The sequence below is a fragment of the Sus scrofa genome, chromosome 4, assembly GCF_054392235.1.
Source record: "Sus scrofa isolate SSC_HxYL_T2T_F1_AM1 chromosome 4, Sscrofa_HxYL_maternal_Yorkshire_Landrace_v2.0, whole genome shotgun sequence".
Classification (NCBI taxonomy): Eukaryota; Metazoa; Chordata; class Mammalia; order Artiodactyla; family Suidae; genus Sus; species Sus scrofa.
The window spans coordinates 84562674-84585948 of NC_139386.1; the positions used below are offsets into that span (position 1 = coordinate 84562674).

General features: G+C 36.0%; 1 long non-coding RNA gene across 12 annotated transcripts in view; it reads left to right on the plus strand.

Annotated features, from left to right (window-relative positions):
* The window catches only part of LOC106510093 (uncharacterized), a 291454-nt gene that overhangs the window by 29954 nt on the left and 238225 nt on the right, over nucleotides 1-23275 (plus strand). The window lies entirely within an intron of this gene.

Here is a 23275-nt window from a genome sequence, read left to right on the forward strand (position 1 = left end):
CGCTTCTATAACACACATTGTACATAAGAGTCCTGACTGGAAAATGGCAAGGGATGCTTACTTGTGGAAACCACCATGAGGCCTGGTGTTCTTTCAGTGACTGGAATTTACTTTGCAAGCAGGATCTTGATACCTCTAGTTTAGTGACATTTTTAGATTGTTCACACTTGGTGATCAGCCGAGATCACTATGTACTATATTATTATTTCTGTAGTGAAGAGTGCACCTTTTCCTAAAAAAATCAGCATTTTCCAGAATGGAGATCATGTTTTGAGTGAGTTGGAAGCTAGTTGAGCCCATTGCTAGAATCTAGGGCACACATAGCCTGTGGCAGCTGAGCACATCTATACCAAAGTTTTACTTGAGCGTCCTAGGTGGAAAAATGGCAAGGGTTGCTTTCCTGTGGAAACCACCATTTGGCCTGGTATTCAGTAAGTGATTCATGTTCATTTATCAATTAGGAAGCCAGAAACCTCTTATTAAGTGACATTTATACAATTGCCCACAGGCAGCGATCAGTTGACCTCACTATGTACTGCATTTCCTCTATAGGAAGAGAGCACATTTTCCTACTAAATCAAGATTTTCCAGCATGAAGAACAGGTTTTGAGTATGTTGCAAGCCAGTTGAGCCCATTGCCATAAACTAGGGCACACAGAGCTTTTGGGAGCTGAGTGACTCTATAACCCATTTGAATATGAAATGTCTGTGAGGAAAATGGCATGGGTTGCTTTCCTGTGGAAACCACCAATGTGCCTGGTATTCTTTCACCAACTGGCATACACTTTGCAAGTAGGAAGCTAGAAGCCTCCTTTTGTGGCATTTGTAAGATTGCACCAATGTGGCAATTTGCAAATCTCCCTATTTCCTGCATTTCCACTGTTGAGAAGATAGCACCTTTTCCTACCAAATCAGCATTTTCCAGCATGGAGAACACGTTTTGAGTGTGTTGCAAGGTATTTGAGTCCACTCCAGAATCTATTGCACACAGAGCATTTGGAAACTGAGCACATTTCTAACCCCAGGTGTAAGAGAGAGGCCTATTTGGAAAAAAGGCAAGGGTTGCTTTCCTGTGGAAATCTGTATTGAGCCTGGTGTTCTTGCAGGGACTGGCATACACTTAGTAAGTAGGAAGCTAGACACCACCTTTTTAGTGGCATTCATAACACTGAACACACAGAACAATCAGCCGAGCTTGCTATGTCCTACATTTCCTCTGTAATGAAAAGAATGCTTGTTCCTACCAAATAAGAATTACCTAGCATGGAGAAAATGTGATTCTGTTGCAAATTAATTGAGCCCACTGCCAAATCCTCTCACCCAGAACTTTTGGCACATATTCACCTTTATAACAACCATTGTACGTGAGAATCCTATGCGGAAAAAGGGCAAGGGATAATTCTTGTGGAAACCACCATTGGGCCAGCTGTTCTTTCAGTGACCGGCATGCGCTTTGCAAGTAGGAAGGTGGAAACCTCTTGTTTTGTGACATTTATAAGATGGCTTCAACACGGTATTCATCAGATATACTAATGTGCTGCATTTCCTCTGTAGTGAAGACAGCACCTTTCCCTAACTAATCAGCATTTTCCAGAATGGGGAACAAGTTTTGAGTGTGCTGTCAGCTAGTTGAGCCCACTGCCAGAATCTGGCACACACAGAGCTTTTGGCAACTGAGTGCCTCTGTAACATGTTATAAGTAAGAATCCTAGGTGGAAAAAGGCAAGGGATGCTTTCCTACAGAAACTACCATGGAGCCTGGTGTTCTTTCAGTGACTAGCATATTCTTTGCAAGTAGGAAGCTAGAACCCTCTTGATTTTGACATTTGTAAGACTGATGACCTATGGGTAGCTGCACACCTACCTATGCCCTGCACTTCCACGGTATTGAAGAGAGTGCCTTTTCATACCAAATCCGCTTATCCCAGCATGGAGAACTCATTTTGAATGTGTTGCAAGCTTGTTAAGCCCCCTGCACAAATATAGCCCAGGCAGAGCATTCTGCAGCATTTTGCAGGTAACACTAGTTATACATGTGGCCTAGGTAGATAGAGTCAAGTGTTGTTTTCCTGTGGAAACCTCCATTGAGCCAAGTGTTCTTTCAATGACTGGCATAAAATTCACAAGTTGCATTTCCATTGTAGTGAAGAAAGCAGCTTTTCCTAACAAATCAGGCTTTCCAGTATGGAGAACACATTTTGAGTGTGGTGCAAGCTAGTTGAACCCACTGACAGAAAGTAGTACACACAGAACAAATGGCAGCTGAGCTGGTCACTAACCCTATTTGTACGTGAGATGCCTAGGTTGAACAAAGGCAAAGGTTGCTTTCCAAAGATAGAACCTTTGGGCCTGGTGTTCTTTTAGTGACCAGCATACACTTTGCACCTAGGAAGCTTAAAGTCTCTTGTTTGTAACATTTGTATGTTTGCTGATGTGTGTTGCACCCTATCTAGCTATGACCTGCATTTTGCTCTCTCTGTCTCTGTGTGTTTTTTTCACTCCCCTCTGATCAACACAGTTCATGAACTGTCATGTTGATCATAACTCAGTGTCTTATACCCTGAATAATGATGGTTCCTTCTGGTCTTTTGTACAAGTGTGATGTGACTATTTCCTCATTCCTTTGTTCCTTGGCTACTCCATGATTCCAAGAGGAATCAAGGGAAGATCCTACTACCAAGTTGGAACTCACTTCCTCCCATTCCAAGTAAAGGATTTTTAGTTTTGATCTTCAAACGTAAAAATCATGTGAGAAAAAAACTTGTCAGTGTCTCAATACAGTTTTAATTTACCTTTCTTTTATGACTGTATATTGATCATCTGTTGATGTGTATCTTTGCTTCTTTAATGAAATGAGTATTCAAGACTACTGTTATAATTTTAACTTGTTTTTTTAAACTGAGATTTGAGTGTTCCTTTAAAATTCTAAATACAAGTCTTTAATCAAATATGTAACTTGCAATTCTCTTCTAATAGTCTGTGCCTTTCTATTCTTTTAAGTTTCTTTCAAAGACCAGAAGTACTTAATTTATCATTTTTTTTCATTTATGGATCATGATTTTGTGTTGTATTTAAGAAATCTTTGCCTAGCCCAAGGTACAAAGATTTCTTCTAATTTCATAGTTTTAGCTTTTACATGTAGTCTTACTTATACATTTTGAGGTAGCTTTTGGTTATGTATAAGATGTAGATCAAAGTTCTTTTTTTGAATATAAATCACCAGTTTTTACAGTTCTATCTACTGAAGTTTATCCCCTCGCCACTGAATTGCCTTTGAAACTTTGATGGAAATCTTTTAACCATAAAAGTAAGTATCTCTTTCTGGAATCTTATTTCTATCAAAAGCACTGTTTAGCAGAAATACTGACAATGCACTTCCTTGTCTTTTTCCTGATCTTATGGGGGAATCATTCAGTATTTCACCATTAAGTATGATTTTAGGTGCAGATTTTTTATAGATGTACTTTCACAGGTGGAGGAAGTTTCTTTTTTTTTTTTTTTTCTTTTATTTTCTTTTTACAGCTGTGCCTGTGGCATATGGAAGTTCCCAGGCTAGGGGTCAAATCAGAGCTGCATCTGCCACAACCACACCAACACCAGACATAAGCCAGATCTGCAACATACTGCCATTGTTTGTGGCAGTGCCAGATCCTTAAACCACTGAGTGAGGCCAGGGATTGAACCCATATCCTCGTGGATATTAGTTGGATTCTTAACCTGCTGAACCACAATGGGAAGTCTGGAAGTTTCTATTCCTAATTTTCTGAGAGTTTTTATTAGGAATCAATGTTGAATATTGTCAGGTACTTTTTCTCTAGCTACTGAAATAATCATATATTTATCTTTTTACATCTGTTAATGTAATATGTTACAATGGTTGGTTTTCTAACATTACAATGACATGGCACTTCCGGATAAAATCCACATGCCTCTGGTATATTATTTTTTTATTTAGTGTGCTTTTGGATTTGCTAAACTTGCTTAAAATTTTTTGTGTAAATATTTTTAAGGGACATTTGTCTGTAGCTTTTTGGTTTTGTTTTTATTTTTCTTGGAATGTCTTTATGTGATTTCAGTATCAGAATGATGCAAGCCTCATGTAAGGAACTGGCAATCATTCCCTCATCCTCACATTTCTTGAAGAATTTGTGTAGAATTAGCATAATTTCTTTCTGAAATGTCTGCTAGATCACTTAAGCCTGGAGTTTCTTTGTGGATGTGGAGTTTTCTTTGCAAGATTTTAAACTACAAATTCAACATCTTTGCTAGATATAGAATACTCGGGTTATCTATTTCTTCTTCAGTGAACTTTCATAATTTGTGTCTTTCAATAAATTTGTCTACTTAAGTTGTCAAATTTATTGGAATGAAGTTGTTCATGATATTTTAATATCCATAGAATCTCTGGTGATATTATTTCTCTTATTCCTTATATTGATAATTTGTGTCTCTTCTCTTTCCCCCCTATGATGTTCTCAAAGAAATTGCTTTTGGCTTCATTGCCTTTCCTTAATGTTTTTCTCCTTTCTAGTTTTGTTGGTTTTTGTTTTGATCTTTATTATTTTCTCTCCTTGCTTACTTTTTATTTTATTTGCTTATCTTTCTCTACTTTCTTAAAGTGGAAGCTAAGGTCATTGATTTGAGAATTTTATTCTAATGTAGGCAAATGGCACTAATAATTTTCCCTAGAGAAACTTGTTTATCTGCATCCCATAAAGTTTGAAATTTTATATTTTATTTTCATTTACTTCTAAATACTTTAAGCTTCCCTTCTTTTTTTTTTCTTTTTTTTTTTTTTGAAGACATATTGGTTATTTAGAGGTAGGTTATCTAGTGCCCAAATTTTTGCATTTTTCAGATATGTTTCTGGTTTTGATTTCTAATTTAACTCCATTTTGAAGATATTTTATATGACAACTACCTTTTGATTTCTTAGGAATTGCTTTATGACCTATAATATGGTCTATTTTGGTAAGTTTCCTCTTTTTTCATAAAAAAAGTTTTTTATTTTTGATTGAGTATTCTATAAATGTCAGTTAGGTCTAGTTGGTTCAAGTCTATATCCCTTATTGATTTTTTTGTGTAATTATGGATTATTGAGAGAGTGATATTGAGTTCCATGATTGTAAGTGCATATCTATTTCTCATTGTAATCCTATCAGTTTTTTTTTTAATGTATTTTGATTTTTATTTTAATATATTTTTGTTTTCAGGTACTTAAGTGTTTTGGATTGCTATGTATTCTTACTTAATTGACCCCTTTATCATTATATCATTATGCAACTACATGTCTTTTTCCCAGGAATCATTCTTTGCTCTTAAATCTCTCTCTCTCTCTCTCTCTATATATATATACATACACATATATATTACTATAATAAATGCCAATTTATGATATTGATATATATCATATACAATGTGATATTTATATATGATATTGATATAGTTATCTCTGCTTTCTTTTGAATAGTGTTAGTATGTTATATCATTTTCCAGCCTTTAACTTGAATTCTATTTGTGTATTTATATTTAGGGTAGATTTCTCATAGGCAGCATAATGTTGAGTCTTGCTTTTCATTCAATCTAAAATTCTCAAATATCTTTTTCACTGTAGATATTTAGAGCATTTATATTTATTCTGAGTGGGTTTAAGTCTTCATTTTACTTTTTGTTTTCTGTATTTCCTATCTGTTTTTCTTTCTGTTTTTGTCTTTTTTATTATGTATTTTTTATGATTCTATTCTATCTCTATTTTGGCTTATTATATGTAACTCTTTTCTATATTATCTAGTAGTGGCTTTTGGATTAATATTATATATCATTAATTTACCACAGTTTACTTTGAAGTGATATATTATAAATTTATGAATAAGAACCTTAAAGAGTATTCATATTTTCAATCTTTTGTGCTATTTTTGTCATATATTTAGCTTTTATGTTGTTATTTTTTGATTTAAGCTGTTGTTTCTCATTTAAATGGATTTAGATAATAAGGAAGAAAAATTTAGTATTTAATATATTGCAGTCCAGTGTTCTTTATTCCTTTATGTAGACTTAGATTTTCATTTGGCATTACTATTTTTTGGGGCATTATTTTTTGGAAGAATTTCCTTTAAAATTTTTATGCTGCAAATCTGGTAAGAATGAATTTTGCCAGCTCTTGTATACCTAAAAATATCTTTATTTCACTTTTGCTTTTGAAAGATACTTTTGCTGGTTAAAGGAATCTTGATTAATAGCTTTTTATTTCAATACATTATGAGGTTGTGTCATTGCCTATGATTTGTACTGTTTCAAGATAGATTTGTTGTCATCTTTACATTTGCTACTCTGAATGAAATGCATCCCCCACCCCCAGCTCTCTCTTTTATTTTACTTTACTTTAGTCTTTTTAGGACTGAACCTGCAGTATATGGAATTTCCCAGGCTAGGAGTTGAATTGGAGCTGTAGCCACCAGTCTACGCCATAGCCACAGCAACACAGAATCCAAGCTGTGTCTACAACCTAACCACAACTCACAGCAATGCCAGATACTTAACCCACTGAGTGAGGCCTGGGATTGAACCTGCATCCCCATGGATACTAGTTGGGTTCACCATCACTGATCCATAATGGAAACTCCCTACTCTGGCTCTCTTTAAGATTACACTGTTGCCCATTAAAAGATGATAAAAATCATTACTTATTAGAGAAGTGCAAAACAACAATGAGATATTAGCTCATACCTGTCAAAATGGCTATCACAAAAACGTTTATAAATAACAAATGCTGGAGAGGGTGTGGAGAAAAAGAGACCTTCATACGCTATTGGTAGGAAAGTAAATCCGTGCATCCATTATGGAAAACAGCATGGAAGTTACTCAAAAAACTAAAAATGGAACTACAATATGATTCAGCAATTTCACTCCTGGGAATCTGGAAGATGTATCTGGAAGAAAGGAAGACATTAATTTGAAAAGATACATGCATCGCTATGTTCACACCAGCACTATTTACAATGGCCAAGGTACAAAAGCAACTCAAGTGACTATTAACAGATCAGTGGATAAAGAAGATAGATACACACACACACAAATATTATATATATATTAACCTCAACCAAAAAAGGTTATATATATATGTATATATATAATATATATATATTAACCTCAACCATAAAAGAATGAAATTCTCCCATTTGCAGTAAGATGGATGGACTTAGAAAATATGATGCTTAGTGAAATTCAGACAGTGAAAAACAAATGCTGAATATCACTTATATGTGGAATCTAAAAATAAAAAATAATGCAAATGAACATATGTACAAAACATAAATAAACTCACAGATATGGAAAACAAACTGTTGCTTACCAAAATTGAGAGGGAAGAGGGGATGGGCAAATTAGGCATATGGGGTTAAGAGATGCAAACTACTATGTATAAAATAGATAAGCAACAAGGATATATTGTATAGCATAGGGAATTATAGCCATATTTTGTAATAACTTTTAATGGAGTATAATCTGTGAAAATACTGAATTACTATGCTGTATATCTGAAACTAATATAATACTGTAAATCAACTATACTTCACTAAAAAAGATCACACTGTTAATACCTGCTAGAGTATTTTTAATATCAGATATTATAGCTTTCATCTATATAGGTTCAATTTTGGTCTTTTAGAGATATTTCTTTGTCTTTGCTTAACTGTTCATCCTTCTACTTAACTTCTTAAATAAATGGAATATAGTTATTGTAATTGTTTATTGTCCCTACAAATTCTATTGTCTGTTATTTCTGGGTCAGTTTTGATTCATTTTGCTTACAATTATGGGTTGAATTTTGTTTCTCTGCATGCTTTGTAATATTTTGTTGGATGTCAGACATTGCTAATTTTAATTTGTTAAGTGATGGAATTTTTGTATTCCTAGAAGTAGGCTTGAGTTTTGTTCTGATAAGTAATGAAAATATTTGGAAATCAGTTGATCCTTTTAAGCCTTGTTTTTATTTATTTAATTAATAATTAATTAACTAGTTTTTGTTTTTTAGGGCTGTACCTGTGGCCTATGGAGGTTCCCAGGCTAGGGGTCGAAATCAGAGCTACAGCTGCTGACTTATGTCCACATCAGTGCAAAATCTGAGCCGTGTCTGCAACCTACACCACAGCTCATGGCAATGTCAGATCCTTAAACCACTGAGTGAGGCCAGGGATCTAACCCACAACCTCATGGTTACTAGTCGGATTCATTTCCACTGTACCACGACAGGAACTCCTAAGCCTTGTTTGTTTTTTTTTTTCTAATTATTTAAATTTATTTTTTTCATTTTATTATTATTATTTTTAATAGTTATTTCCCCAATTTTGTTTTCTACTGTACATCATGGTGACCCAGATATACATAAATGTATACCTTCTATTTTCATACGTTATCATGCTCCATCATAAGTGACTAGACATAGTTCCCAGTGCTACACAGCAGGATCTCATTGCTAATCCATTCCAAAGGCAATAGTATGTATCTATTAACCCCAAGCTTCCCAACCACCCCACCTCCCTCTCCCTCCCCCTTGCAGCCACAGGTCTATTCTGCACGTCTTTGATTTTCTTTTCTGTGGAAAGGTTTGTTTGTGCCTTATATTAGATTCCAGATATGTGATATCATATCTTTCTCTTTCTGTCTCATTTCACTCAGTATGAGAGTTTCTAGTTCCATCCATGTTGCTGCAAATGGCATTGTTTCATTCTTTTTTATGGCTGAGTAGTATTCCGTTGTATATATATACCACATCTTCCTAATACAGTCGTCTGTCGATGGACATTTGGGCTGTCTCCATGTCTTGCTAAGCCTTGTTTTTAAACTTTGCAAAGTAGAACTAAAACAATTCATAAATAATTTTTTCTCCTCTGAGACAAAATCTGTTTTGAGTAGTCTACTTCATTACTTGTGAATAATGAAGTTTTAATTTCTAACTTGTAGGCGTAAGCACTATTCCAGATCTTTTGGAATCCAGTGTATTTTCCCTCTTTAATCATTTTGGGTACCTGCCCAATCTGGAAGATGTATCTGGAAGAAAGGAAGACATTAATTAATATATATATATTAACCTCAACCATAAAAGAATGCATCAGCATTGTCTAATGAAAAAACAGAAGAAAAACACATTTGCTATGCATAGTCAATGTTAAATATTTGTGCTGAGCCTCTAATACATGCATATCTATGTATCTATATCTATCCATCTATATATCAGAGTAGGATTAGAAATGAGCTTCAGAGTTCACAAAATCTGTATTAAAATCTTGTTTCTGTTACTGAGCCACAATTTTTTCATCTATGAAATTCATAGAACAAATGCTACCTTGTAACAGTTACTGTGGGGATAAGAGGGTAACATTCATGACAAAAAAGGAAGTTCCTAGCAAAGTGATTGGAAATGGGGACTCAGCTAATGTTAGCTTCTATTCCATACATTAGGCAGCTAGTTGTAGGTAGCAACTTCCTAGGATGCTAGGGTAGGGGGTGTGGACATCCCCAAATTTTCATGCTTCACTGTCCATGCATGAAATACTTCAGATCACTCTCTAAGTCACTGGAGAAATGTTACTTTTCTTCCTATATTTTCTCTTCTTCCCAGGGAAATTAATTTTTTAAAACTCAGAATATTTACCTCTGAGCTAATAAATATTTAGATTTTCACCTTGACTGTTTTTTTTTTTTTTGCTAGATTAAATGCAAATACGGGGGCAGAATGTAAATACATAAAAAAGAGAGATGGAAGAAACATTTTACTTTTGTGAAAGTATGAGTACCATTGCCAATTTTTTTAAATTTTGGGACTCTGGTCACAAGTAGGTTTGTTAAAGTAGTGAGCCTAAAGAATCTTCTTGTCTCTAAGACAAATGATTACTTTTCCTACATAGATAGACACTTGAATGATTGGAGCAAAAGTTGGTGATAAAATTTAAGTTGCAAGTCAACCTTCTAGGGACATCCTTATACCTCTCTCTTTATATTTCCCTTATGTACCCTTTTCCTTGCCTCTCATTTTGCTTGACCCACTCATATCTCTCTGTGCATCTATCTCAATCTTATACACATACATGGATTTATTTCTAAAGAAGAAAGTGAGGTGTGAGGTGACCTGGGTCCTGGGCCAAGAGTATAAGCCAGTTGGATGCTGGGAGGGATGGTCTTAGTAGAAAAAGGGAAGATGATCTCTTGCTTCTGTGGATGTCTTCATTGGATTCTTTTAGACCTAGCCTTCTTTGTTAGGCTACCTGGGGCTCCCCCTATTTTAGGAGTCTTATGATTTAGGAGAATCTAGAAGCAGAGAATAGTGCTTACTGTTTACTCTAAGCCCTAAGGAGAAATGTTTTATTTTCCTCTGGGGAGTCTCTTCTTTGGGTTTATATTCCTAGTTTCTTTATAGCCTTTGGTGCCTACTTTCTTTCACCTGGTATAGCGTTTTCAAGTTTCATTGATGTTACAGTACAAATCAGACTTCATTTCTTTATTTTTTTTTGGCTGAGTATGAATATACCACATTATACTTATCTTTTCATTCATTAATGGACATTTGAGTTGTTTCTGCTTCTTGGCATTATAAATTATGTTGCTATGAACATTGGAATTATTTGTGTGTGTGAATAATTTATAGATTAATCCTAGAACTGAAAATCAATACTGTGGTCTCATTATAGTGACTAAAGTAAAATTTTTCAGTGCATTGGCCACACTCCCTTTTAATTATATTTCCTTTTGGCACATAAATATGTCTTCTCTATTCCTTTTGAAACTAAATTCTCTTCTATGCCCTGAATTATCTCTCTATTTTTGATAATCATTTTGTTCTCTTTATTGACTTGTATTCAGAAGGTTTTCACAAATGTCTCAAAAATCTTTGTTGTCTAGTCATATTTAATAATTGGATGCCACTGGTGGGGTATTGTATGTGAGAAATGCTTATCAACTAGTGGGCTTGGCTTTAGAGTAGTTGGGTGGGGACCCTAGGGTTATGCTGAAGTATATCTAAGCAACAGAATCAAGATGATTTTTAAAGAAAATTTATAACTGTTTTTGAGAAAAAATGTCCTCACATTTTGCCTGCTAATGGACTCATGTCCCCATGGAATATAGTATGTGTGTAAGGGGGGATGGGAGGCAATATAGACTCTTCTGTATAAACTTTCAATGAGTCTTTTCAGCAAATGCTTATGTCTTCAGCTTTCCTCTGCTTCCCAACTTTTGTCATTACTTTGATTTCCACAGCTCCAGACTTTTCATGGTTCCATAGGGCAAACTGCCTCTCTTTTCAGCTGTCCCCCATCCCAGTGTTCATGTACTCCTGCCTTTCGGCTTCCTCTACCGTACTTTATCAGTTACCATCTTCTATCTCCTCTGTCATCCAGAAGTTTCCTGATATTGATAGCTGATTGAGAACCCATCACTAATTCCCTTTGTTGCTGTGGCTTTATACATTTAACAAATTTTATTACTGTTATTGTGTGGAGGGAGAGGAGATAGACATCTGTTAGCTTCCACTAGAAATCTTCCATTTGCCTTTTAAATGCTAACATGCCAAAGGAACAATCCTAGGAAAAAATCTCTATTCATGATATACCATGACATATTTAGCTTAGATTTCTTTGCCTATTTGACAATTAATGGTTTAATTGAAAGGACAAATATTCTTTGACTGTAGCAATTTCTTCACCCTGATGGGTGTACAGGCCATGTAAGAGGAATAGCACATTAAACTATATTTCTAACAGAATACAAATGAAAGGATTGTTTAATAGGACAGGGGCCTCTGAGAGTCTGGAAGACAGAGGCCAGGGTAATTTATGAAGAAAAAAGGCTTTATCCAGTGAATGGACAGTACCTGAGAACAGAATAGGTTAGTTAGAGAATGGTGGAACAAATCTTCATTTATTATTTACAATGTGTCGGATATAGAGATAGACAGACCGTGCCTGTGGGAAGTTTAGCTTTTAATTCTTTAAAACTTTCAAAATTGTTTTATGTATTTGTCCCTCCACCTCCATTAATTTCAATAACTTAATTATCTTTAGAAGACATTATTTTAAAGAGAAGGTTAACTTAGTAAAGTTTTAGCCTTGCATAACTGTGCTAAGCTAGTTGAGGCTAATTCTTAGCACCCACCTTCTGGAAAATGTTGGTATGCTTCCACCTGGTGGTATTAAGCAAACATTGCAGAACATAGTAATAGGTTATCCGCTTGGCTTCTCAAGCAAATCTGTTATACCTTAGGAACCCTCAACAATTTATGAAAGCCTGCTGCTGCATGTGTGAATTTACACATTTCTGCTTTCACAGTTGAGGGGTGGGCTGTGCGCAAGGGAGAATGAATTTATGATTGTAATTTAAGGAGTAATAGAAGATGAAACCCCTAAATGTCACATTTACTACCTGAGTGGAATTCACTGGAAGTTATATATATAACTTATATATACACACACATATACATATAGATTATACATACATATATGTAAAACACATAGCATATATATATAGTATATACATGTACACTAAGTATGTAAATAGTATGGATGTATATTGAAATGCGAAGAGAAGCATATGAATAGTCACCATGAAATACTTGCATAAACCATGTTAGGAACTATGCAGAAAACAGGCTGGAGTGGTCAACTACACTTAATCTCAAGCCTCACTTGTAAAGTTTTCTGAGTCCCTTTGAATGGACAGCCCAAACCATCTCAGAAATAGAGGGGAAACTGCCTTCCTAGGCCAAAGAATCAGAATACTTAAACAAGATGCTCAGTCTCTCTCTTAGGCCCTGAGATAGGGAATCAGCATGATGCAAAGCACATCATGGGCTGTATTTCCCCATGGAAGTGAATAATACTATATTCCAAAGCTGATTTTCAATAAAATAATATTTCAGCTATGTTATAAGGCCAATCTAGGATTTTTGTCTCAATAGGTCTAGAGACTATGCAAGTAATAGAAAATGGATACATGTAGGTAAGGTCACTAATGCATATTACTGATCCACCATAACTCTGAACTCCTGAACTCATTTAAGCATTCAGATTCACAATTAGTAGGGCATTTTTTTAAAAATCACAGTAAAGGATAAGTCATGAAGCAGAGACTGAAAACACAGTATCCGTTAGAGAGAAAAGTGTTCAGAGAAAGTCTGAGGCTTCTTAAAAGGCAGGAAATGATATCATTCAAAATACATAAAACCTCAGTTTTATGAAGTTTTATGGCAATTATAAGACACCCATTTGTTCTCCATCTGAAGGGCAACAGTTAAAAAGTCTGATAATATCCAGGTATGTGTGAAGGCATGAGGAAATGGGCACTCTAATATTCACAGGAATGCAAACTGAAGGACAATTTTGCATTACAAAACTTCAACCTCTTCATACTTTCTGGTCATTACTTTCTTAGCATTGCTGAGTACACACCCACATCCTTGCAAAAAAAAAAAGACAATTTTTGTATAGTTTGAAATTGAAGAACCACAAATATAATTCAGTATTCATCATTTGAAGAATAGTTTAGTAGATCATAATACATCAAAACTATAGGCTGTAAGCTATAGTTAAAAGAATGAAGTAAATCTGTGAAAATATCTGTAGGACATAAGTTGAATGAAAAAAGTAAATTGCAGGCCATACACAAATATGTGAATTCAGTAAAGAAAACTAAATAACAAAGCTATTTGTCTCTGTGTGTGCATGTGTATTTGGATGTGAACAGAGCTGTTTGGCAGGACACCTCACACAATGGCTGGGAAGGAGGTTGGGGAGGTGAGGATAGTGAAGAAGACATCTATGTCTTTAGCATGTTTTACAATGAAAGTTCTCAAGAATTGTGTACATTTGAAGTAAATAAATAATGGCTAAAATATTTTAGGAAAAAGAGAAAGTAGGAATGGAATAATTTGTAAGTTTTAAAGTAACACTGACTGTGATTCACAGAGGAAAATCCAGAGAGTCAGCAAAACTCTGGCTTTTACACATTCATACTGTTTGTGTAAAGCATCAAGGGTTTTAATCAGTTGTTTGAGAAACTCTGCTCTCATTGACATAAATCATGTCGGGTATTGACTCCTTTTCTGGTATCCCAACCCCCTAGCACAATAATACCAAGTAGGCATCTGATGCTCTAAAGACCCAAGACAAGAAAGCAGCACTGTAGTCTTCAGAAGCGGGTGGCATGATTATTACTCTGTGACTTACACATCCCTTGACGTTCCTGGATGCAAAGCTTCGCACTTTGCTGATGATCATCATGACTCTTTAATGTGTGTACACACTCTCTTCCTTCATCCACACAGCCATTTCCTGTTGGGAACACAAAAAAACATAATAGAATCATACTGTTTCCATTACCACTAGTCCCCTTCTTCTGGTCTACAATTTCACCAAGTCAGGTTTCCCCATTGTCTCCCAGTGGTTTCAAATTTAACCTATATTTGTTTTTAAAATATGACAATAGGCTGATATATTACTATCCAGTATAGTACATCACCTATCATAATAACTACACCTGGGTTTTATTTTATTTAATTCTATTCAACTAGGATTTACTAATATCCACTATAAAAGTCACTTTGCAAGCCATCATGAAAAGTTAACATGAGGCTATAATGAGATTATCATCAGCTCTTTTTCCTCTGTTTCAAAATACATATTTTTCTCTTATTTAAAAAAATCATAAGAGCTGCTTTTCAGTTTTTTTTTTTTTTTCAGGTTCTTTTTTTTTTTTTTATTTTCCCACTGTACAGCAAGGGGGTCAGGTTATCCTTAGATGTATACTTTGCAGTTACAGTTTTTTCCCCCACCCTTTCTTCTGTTGCGACATGAGTATCTAGACATAGTTCTCAATGCTATTCAGCAGGATCTCCTTGTAAATCTATTCTAGGTTGTGTCTGATAAGCCCAAGCTCCCGATCCCTCCCATTCCCTCCCCCTCCCATCAGGCAACCACAAGTCTCTTCTCCAAGTCCATGATGCTTTTCAGTTTTAAAAAAGAATCAAAATGTGATATGATCTTGAGGTGTCATTTTATCCCAGAATTTCTTCTGCAGATTCACCATTCAGATACTTTCTGGCTCACAGGTTCAGAGTATGTTTCTGGAGGCAACTAGGTGAGAAAATTCTTGCTGATTTTGATTCATTGCTAAAATTGGTCTATCTTGATTTAATTTCTACCTATTTCGTTTAAATCCTCAGATGCAGGGACATGTTTGCAACCTTGGGAAAGGAGGGAGACCACATATGCCTTACATACTGACCACTCAGTAGACTTAAGGCAAAATGTCAGAGCCCTTAGTGTTTAGCCAGCAGTTAGCCAAATTTCATCCCCTTCACTTGCTCCCATTGTGTAATACTGTTCTGAGGTTTATTTCCTAGGGCAGAAGAGTCTCTAAATCTCAGGGGGAGGGAGGAGGTCAGCCTTTGCCTTTTCTGGGAGTGAGGTTCAGCTCTTTTTGAGGATCAGGGGAATTTCTAGAAATGGTAGTATAAGGACTAGGTGGTTAAGTAACAGGGTCCCAAGCTCCTCCATCCAATAGCTGTGTACATATTATTGCTCCTCTCTCTGCTTCCACTTTCTTATCTGCAAAATGGCTTTTTTTTTTTTTTTTTTTTTTTTTTTGCCTTTTCTAGGGCCGCTCCCATGGCATATGGAAGTTCCCAGGTTAGGGGTCTAATCAGATTTGTAGCTGCTGGCCTATGCCAGAGCCACAGCAGCTTGGGATCCCAGCCACATCTGCAACCTACACGACAGCTCATGGCAATGCCGGATCCTTAACCCACTGAGCAAGGCCAGGGATCAAACCCACAACCTCATGGTTCCTAGTTGGATTCGTTAACCACTGAGCCACGACGAGAACTCCCCTTTTTTTTTTTTTTGTATCCAGATTTTAATGTAAATATAGGTTTGTGGAAAATACATCACAGAAGTGAAAGGTCCTCATTGTGAGAAAGTATCAAATTTTGAATTTAATCAATAGTACTATTTTTCTTTTATCAAATTTAGGGATATGGCTTCACTTTTAGGTAAGCTTTCTTTCCTTCTGCCTTCCTTAGATTTATTTTGAGGTTTTTTTTCTCCCCTAACTTCATTCAATTATTTCCAACATTTCTGATTTATAATTCTAAGTATTTAAAACTATGGATTTTTTCTATACATTCTTCCAGCTATATTCTATAGGTTCTGGTATGTAGTGCTATCAACTTTCTGTAATTTTCATATTAACTTTCTTTTTTACTTTTTTCTTTTTTTGTCTTTTTGTGTTTTAGGGCCACACCCGCAGCATGTGGAGGTTCCCAGGCTAGGGGTCTAATCGGAGATATAGCTGCCAGCTTACATCACAGCCACAGCAATGCCAGATCCAAGCCATGTCTGTGACCTACACCACAGCTCATGGCAATGCCAGAGCCTTAACCACTGAGCGAGGCCAGGGATCGAACCTGCAACCTCATGGTTTCTAGTCGGATTCGTTTCTGCCCACCACAATGGGAACTCCCCATATTAATTTTCTCTTTAACCTAAGAATGGTTTAAAATAGAATACCTTATATGAAAATGGTAGAGTTTTTGGTTTCATAAATTTATTGTTGGCTTTTAATTTTTTTACTTTCTGGTCAGAGAACATTTCTGCTATTGGAATTTTGGAATTTGTACAGAAATACCTAGCTTAATGTAGGTTATCTTTTGTGAGTATACCTTCTTGTGGACACTAGGAAAATATACGTTCTTTTTTTCAGGGCTAGAGATTGATATATGGGTTTCTTTCTCTTTCCCACACACATAAACACACACTTACCTCTGTCTGAAGTATATCCTAAATTCTTACTTGCTTTAATAGTCCTTGATGACATGCTGACAGGTGAATTAAAGCCTTCTACTACTAATGCTGCAAAAGAGTACTTTGTGTTAGTATATGAACCAGTAACTTTCTCATAACTTTGTTTTGAGAAACAAAGTTTCTTTATCAATTTTTACTACTATGAAATATGGTATCTAGAGTATATTAATTTTTGATTGCTGTATAAGAAAAACACCCATTTGTTTTTTTGATGTTTCTGTGGGTCAGGAAGGTCAGGCTGTGCTTAGGGTCTCACATGGTTGGAAACAAAGTGTCCTGTGTGAACTGTGCTCTTATTGAAGGCTCAGGATCTTCTTCCAGGGTCATTTAAGTTGTTGGCAGAATTCGGTCCCTGAGGCTGAAGAACTGAAGTCTGTCCTCTTGCTGGCTCTGTTTGAGGGCAACTTTCAGCTTCTAGAAGTTTTATGCAGTTCTTTGCACTGTGGCCCCACCACAGGCCTTCTCACACTACGAATATCTGACTTCTTTCTCCAACATCAGGACCCAGGCTTAAAGGGATCTTGTGATTACACCAGGAGCATTCATAATCTTCCTTTTGATAAACTCGGAGCCAGTCTTCTAGTATCCTAATTACATCTGTAAAATCCCTTTTGCCATGTGGTGTAACACAATCATATCTCATCACATTTAGAGATTCAGCCTGTATCCTCCCTTGATTTCTCAGCCTTGAGAGGAGGGATTTATACAAGCCACAGATACTAAGAAATAGGAATATTGGAGGACATCTTAAAATTCTTCTGACCAAATGCATTTTTATAATTATTTATTTTCACTATGTATTACAAACTTTTTCATGATGTGATACTTTAAGAAACCACACAGAATATTTTAAAGCTTAAATCAAAGATAAAAGTCAAGATCATCTGAATTAAGATTCCCAACTTCTAATTTATTGCTATTATTGTTTACATTTTCTTGGTATACTTTTTTCTTATTTTATTTACAAACTTTTTGAGATTTTTTTTTTTATAAATGTCTCTAGTAGGTAGCATATTTCTGGGTTTTATTTGTAATTTTACCAGATTCCTTTCTCATTGTACATTAGTTCAATCCATTTTGATTTATTTACAAAACAGATTTTGGTCTTAATTTTGTTCTATATTTGATATTGTGCTTTTTTATGTTGTTATTGCTACTTTAAATATTTTATTATTTGGCATTTTTTTCTTACTATCTTGTGTGTGTGTGATGTGGTGTGTTTTTGTGTGTTTCTTTAAAATGAAAGGTTTATATTTCTGTTGTGATTATGATTAAGATGACTGTAACTTTTTGTAATACATTTATTCCTTGAAACTTTAGACCAAATCTGTTGATTCCCAACAGTGAGAAAAGATGAAATTTGTTCATTTCTATTTCCTCCCCACTTCATTCTCCGTAGGATTTTAGTTGATTAATTTCCTTAGTAAGGTGGAGGCAAAATGGCAGAAGAGTAAGAGGACGTGCTCACCCTCTCCCACAAATGCATCAAAAAAACACCTCTACATGTGAAACAACTCATGCAGAACATCAACTGAATGCTTGCAGGAGAACTTAAACCTCCAAAAAGGGCAAGAAACTCTCGACATAACTGGGTAGAACAAAAGAAAAAAAGAGGGAGAGAGAACAGGAATCAGGATGGGACTAGCATCCTGTGAGGGAGCAGTGAAGGAGAAAGGGAACCCACACCCTGGGAAGCCACCTAACCAACAGAAAGATCAGCTGAATTGGAGGGATCTCCAAGACACTGAGAAAAATGCAGCAGCAGGTCTGAGAACCAAAAAGCAGAGTGAGAGATGCACAGATCATCTGAACCACTGACACAGACCCCACAGCCTGAGATGCTCATGTGGGGGCTGGGGGCTGAGACTTAGGCTCCAGAGGTCAGTCCATGGGAGTAGGCTGGGGTTGGCTGTGTGGAAACAGCCTAAGGGACTAGGCAGCAATGTGCTGCAGGTGGGGGGAGCACTACACTAAGGGCTGGGGAGTGGAAAGCCACAGCAGAGGGAACACAGGAGAAAGTCCAGACATGCAGGGGCGACAAGGAGCCATTGTTGGGAAGGGTAGAGGAGGAGGGGCAAGCCCCCATAGAAAATTCCTTGTCCCCTAGTGTGTGTGTTTGCCCTCTGGATTGCAGAAAGTGGAGCATTCCCAGTGTACCCCCGCCACCCATGACTGGAAGCCACTTGCCATCTGCTGCAGACCAGCCCCCCTGCCAGTGGGAAGCTGCCCCACTGGCCTGCTACACTCCCTGCACCCATGCCCTGGCCATGTGGAGCCATCCTTCTGGCCACGATGCTCCTAGCAACCATGCCCTGCCTGCATGGAGCTGCCCTGCCAGCCCAACCATGGACTGTGCCAGACTACAGTTTGGTTTCCCCAAATTCTCAGAAAAAGAAAAACATAAGAATGAAGAAGCTCAGAAACCATTCCCAGTTAAAGGAACAGGAGAATTCACCTAAAGCAATCAACAATGAAACAGACCTCTGCAATCGGACAGACTTTGAGATCAAAAGGGAGATAGTGAAAATACTGAAGGAATTAAGATATGAACAGTAATGCAGATTCCCTCAGAAAGGAGCTAGAAAGTATAAGGAGGAGCCAAGAAAGACTAGAAAATTCATTTGCAGAAATACAAACCAAGCTAAAGGCAATAGAGACCAGAATGAATAATGCAGAGGAATGAATTAGTGACGTGGAAGGTAGAATAATGGATATCACGCAAACAGGACAGCAGACAGATAATCAAATTAAAAAACATGAAAGCAATATAAAAGAGACCTATGGGATAATATAAAGTGGGCCAATCTACATGTAATAGGAACTCCAGAAGGAAAAGAAAAAGAAAAGGGGATTGAAAATATATTTGAAGAAATTATGGCCGAAAACTGGCCAAATCTAAAGGATACTGATATCAAGATACAGGAAGCACAGAGGGCCCAAAACAAGTTGAACCCAAATAGGCCTACACCAACATATAGTGCAATAAAAATGGTAAAAGTTAAAGATAAAAAGAGGATCCTAAAGGCAGCAAGAGAAAAGCAAAGCGTTAATGATAAGGGAAGCAGCTGATTTCTCTACAGAAACACTACAGGCCAGAAGGGAGTGGCAAAATATATTTAAAGCGCTGAGGAAAAAAATCTGCAATCTAGAATACCCTATCCAGCAAGAATATCATTTAAAGTAGAATGGGAAATCAAGAATTTCTCCAACAAACAAAAGCTGAAAGAGTACAGCAATACTAAACCCATTCTAAAAGCAATACTGAAAGGGCTTCTCTAAATTAAAAAAAAAAAAAAAAAAAAAAGGAAGAACTAGGATGGAGGAAACCACAACTGGAAAGCAGTCACATAAATAAGCCAGCATACTGATCTAAACATGAAGATGTTAATAGTAAAAAAATATTAAAATCAAAAAATGTGGGCAAGGGAAGTAAGAAAAAATAGAATCTTTTTTTTTTTAATTTTAATGATGTGTTTGGGCCAATATGATTATCAGGCTAAAGCAAGCAGATATAGGAAGGGGTTAACATGCTTAAAAAACAGGGCGACCACAAATCAAAACCAAACATTACATTCACAAAAACTGAGAAGATAAATACTCAAGCATAAAATAAATGGAAACCATCCAACCAAAAAATGAAGAAAAGAGAAACATAGAATCAACTGTAAACAAGGTTTAAAATGGCAATAAATAAACATCTATCAAATATCACCTTAAATATCAATGGACTGAATGCTCCAATCAAGACACAAAGTGGCAGATTGGATAAAAAGCAAAAACCTTCAATCTACTGCCTACAAGGAACTCATCTTAGGGCAAAGGATACATATAGATTGAAAGTGAGGGGATGGGAAAAGATATTTCATGCCAATGGACAAGACAGGAAAACAGGAGTAGCAATATTAATATCAGACAAAATAGATTTTAAAACAAAGGCTGAAAAGAAAGAAAAAGAAGGACACTATTTAATGGTTAAAGGATCCATTCAAGAAGAGGATATTACAATAGTCAATAATATGACCCTAATATGGGAGCACCGAGATACATACAACAAATACTAACAGACATAAAAGGAGAAATTGATGGGAATACAATCATAGTAGGAGACTTTAACAACCCACTGACATCAATGGACAGATCCTCTAGACAAAAAAATCAATAAAGCAACAGAGATCCTGAAGGAAACAATAGAAAAGTTAGACTTAATTGACATTTTCAGGACATTAAATCCAAAAAAATCAGAATACACATTCTTCTCAAGTGCACATGGAACATTCTCAAGAATTAATCACATATTGGGGCACAAGGCTAAACTCAAAAAATTTAAGTGTATGGAAATTTTTTCAAGTATCTTCTCTGACCACAATGGCATGAAAGTAGAAATCAACCATGGGGAAAGAAATGAGAAAAAACCTACTACATGGAGACTAAACAACATGCTACTAAAAAACTAATGGGTTAATGAGGAAATCCAGAATGAAATTTAAAAATACTTCGAGCAAATGATAATGAAGACACAACCACTCAAAATCTATGGGATACTGCAAAAGCTGTGCTCGGATGGAAGTTCAGAGCAATACAGGCCTTCCTCAGAAAAGAAGAAAAATCTCAAATTGGCAACTTAGCCCACCACCTAAGTGAATTAGAAAAAGAAGAACAAGAAAAACCTAAAGTCAGCAGAAGGAAAGAAATCATAAAGATCAGAGAGGAAGTTGATAAAATAGAAATTCAAAAAACAACAGAAAAAATCAATAAAACCAAGAGCTGATTCTTTGAAAAGGTAAACAAAATTGACAAACCTCTGGCTAGACTCACCAATAAGAGGAGAGAAAAAACCCAAATAAACTAAATAAGAAGTGAAAAGAGGAGAAGTCACAAACGGATATTACAGAAATACAAAAAGCCATGAGAGAGTACTGTGAAGAATTGTATGCCAACCAATTTGACAACGTAGAAGAAATGGACTTACAGCCTGCCCAAACTGAATCAAGAAGAAATAGATCAACTGAACAGACTGAACACTAGAAATGAAATTGAATATGTCATAAAAACACTCCCTACAAATAAAAGTCCATGACCAGATGGCTTCACAGGTGAATTCTACCAAACATTCAAAGAGGAACATGTACCCATTGTCCTTAAGTTTTTCAAAAGATTGAAGAAGAAGCAACACTCCCAAAGACATTCTATGATGCCACCATCACTCTAATTCCAAAACTAGACAAAGATACCATCAAAAAAGAAAACTATAGCCCAATATCTTTGATGAATATAGATGCAAAAATTCTCAACAAAATTTTAGCTAACTGAATCCAACAACATATCAAAAAGATCGTACACCACAACCAGGTGGGATTCATCCAGGTTCACAAGGATGGTTCAACATATGCAAATCAATCATCCAGGTTCACAAGGATGGTTCAACATATGCAAATCAATCAATGCCATACACCACATTAACAACAAGAAAAAAAGTCAAAAGCCACATGGTCATCTCAATAGATGCAGAAAATGCATTTGACAAAGTCCAACATCCATTCATGATAAAAACTCTTACCAAAATGGCTATAGAGGGAACATTCCTTAACATAATAAAAGCGACTTACGACAAACCCACAGTAAATATAATACTCCATGGAGAAAAGCTGTAAGCCTTCCCACTAAAATCTGGAACAAGACAAGGATGCCCACTATCACCACTGTTATTCAACATGGTATTGGAAGTCCTAGCCAGAGCAATCAGACAAACAAAATAAATAAAAGGCATCCAAATAGGAAGAAAAGAGGTCAAACTGTCACTGTATGCAGATGGCATGATACTATATATAGAAAACCCTGAGGACTCAACCTAAAAACTACTTGAACTGATCAATAAATTCAGCAAAGTAGCAGGATAGAAGATTAACATTCAGAAATCAGTCGCATTTCTGTATACTAACAATGAAATATTAGAAGAGGAACACAAAAATACAATACCTTTTAAAATTGCACCCAAAAAATTCAAATACCTGGGAATACACCTGACCAAGGAGGTAAAGGACTTATATGCCAAGAACTATAAAACATTAATCAAGGAAATTACAGAAGATGTAAAGAAATGGAAAGCTATTCCTTACTCCTAGGGTGAAAAATTAATATTGTAAAAATGGCCATATTAACCAAAGCAATCTACAGATTCAATGCAATCCCTATCAAATTACCCATGACATTTTTCACAGAGGTAGCAGAAACAATCCAAAAATTTATATGGAACCACAAAAGACCCAGAATTGCCAAAGCAATCCTGAGGTACAAAAACCAAGCAGGAGGCATAACTCTCCCAGACTTCAGGCAGTATTACAAAGCCACAATCACCAAGACAGTGTGGTACTGGTATCAAAACAGACAGACAGACCAATGGAACAGAATAGAGAACCCAGAAAGAA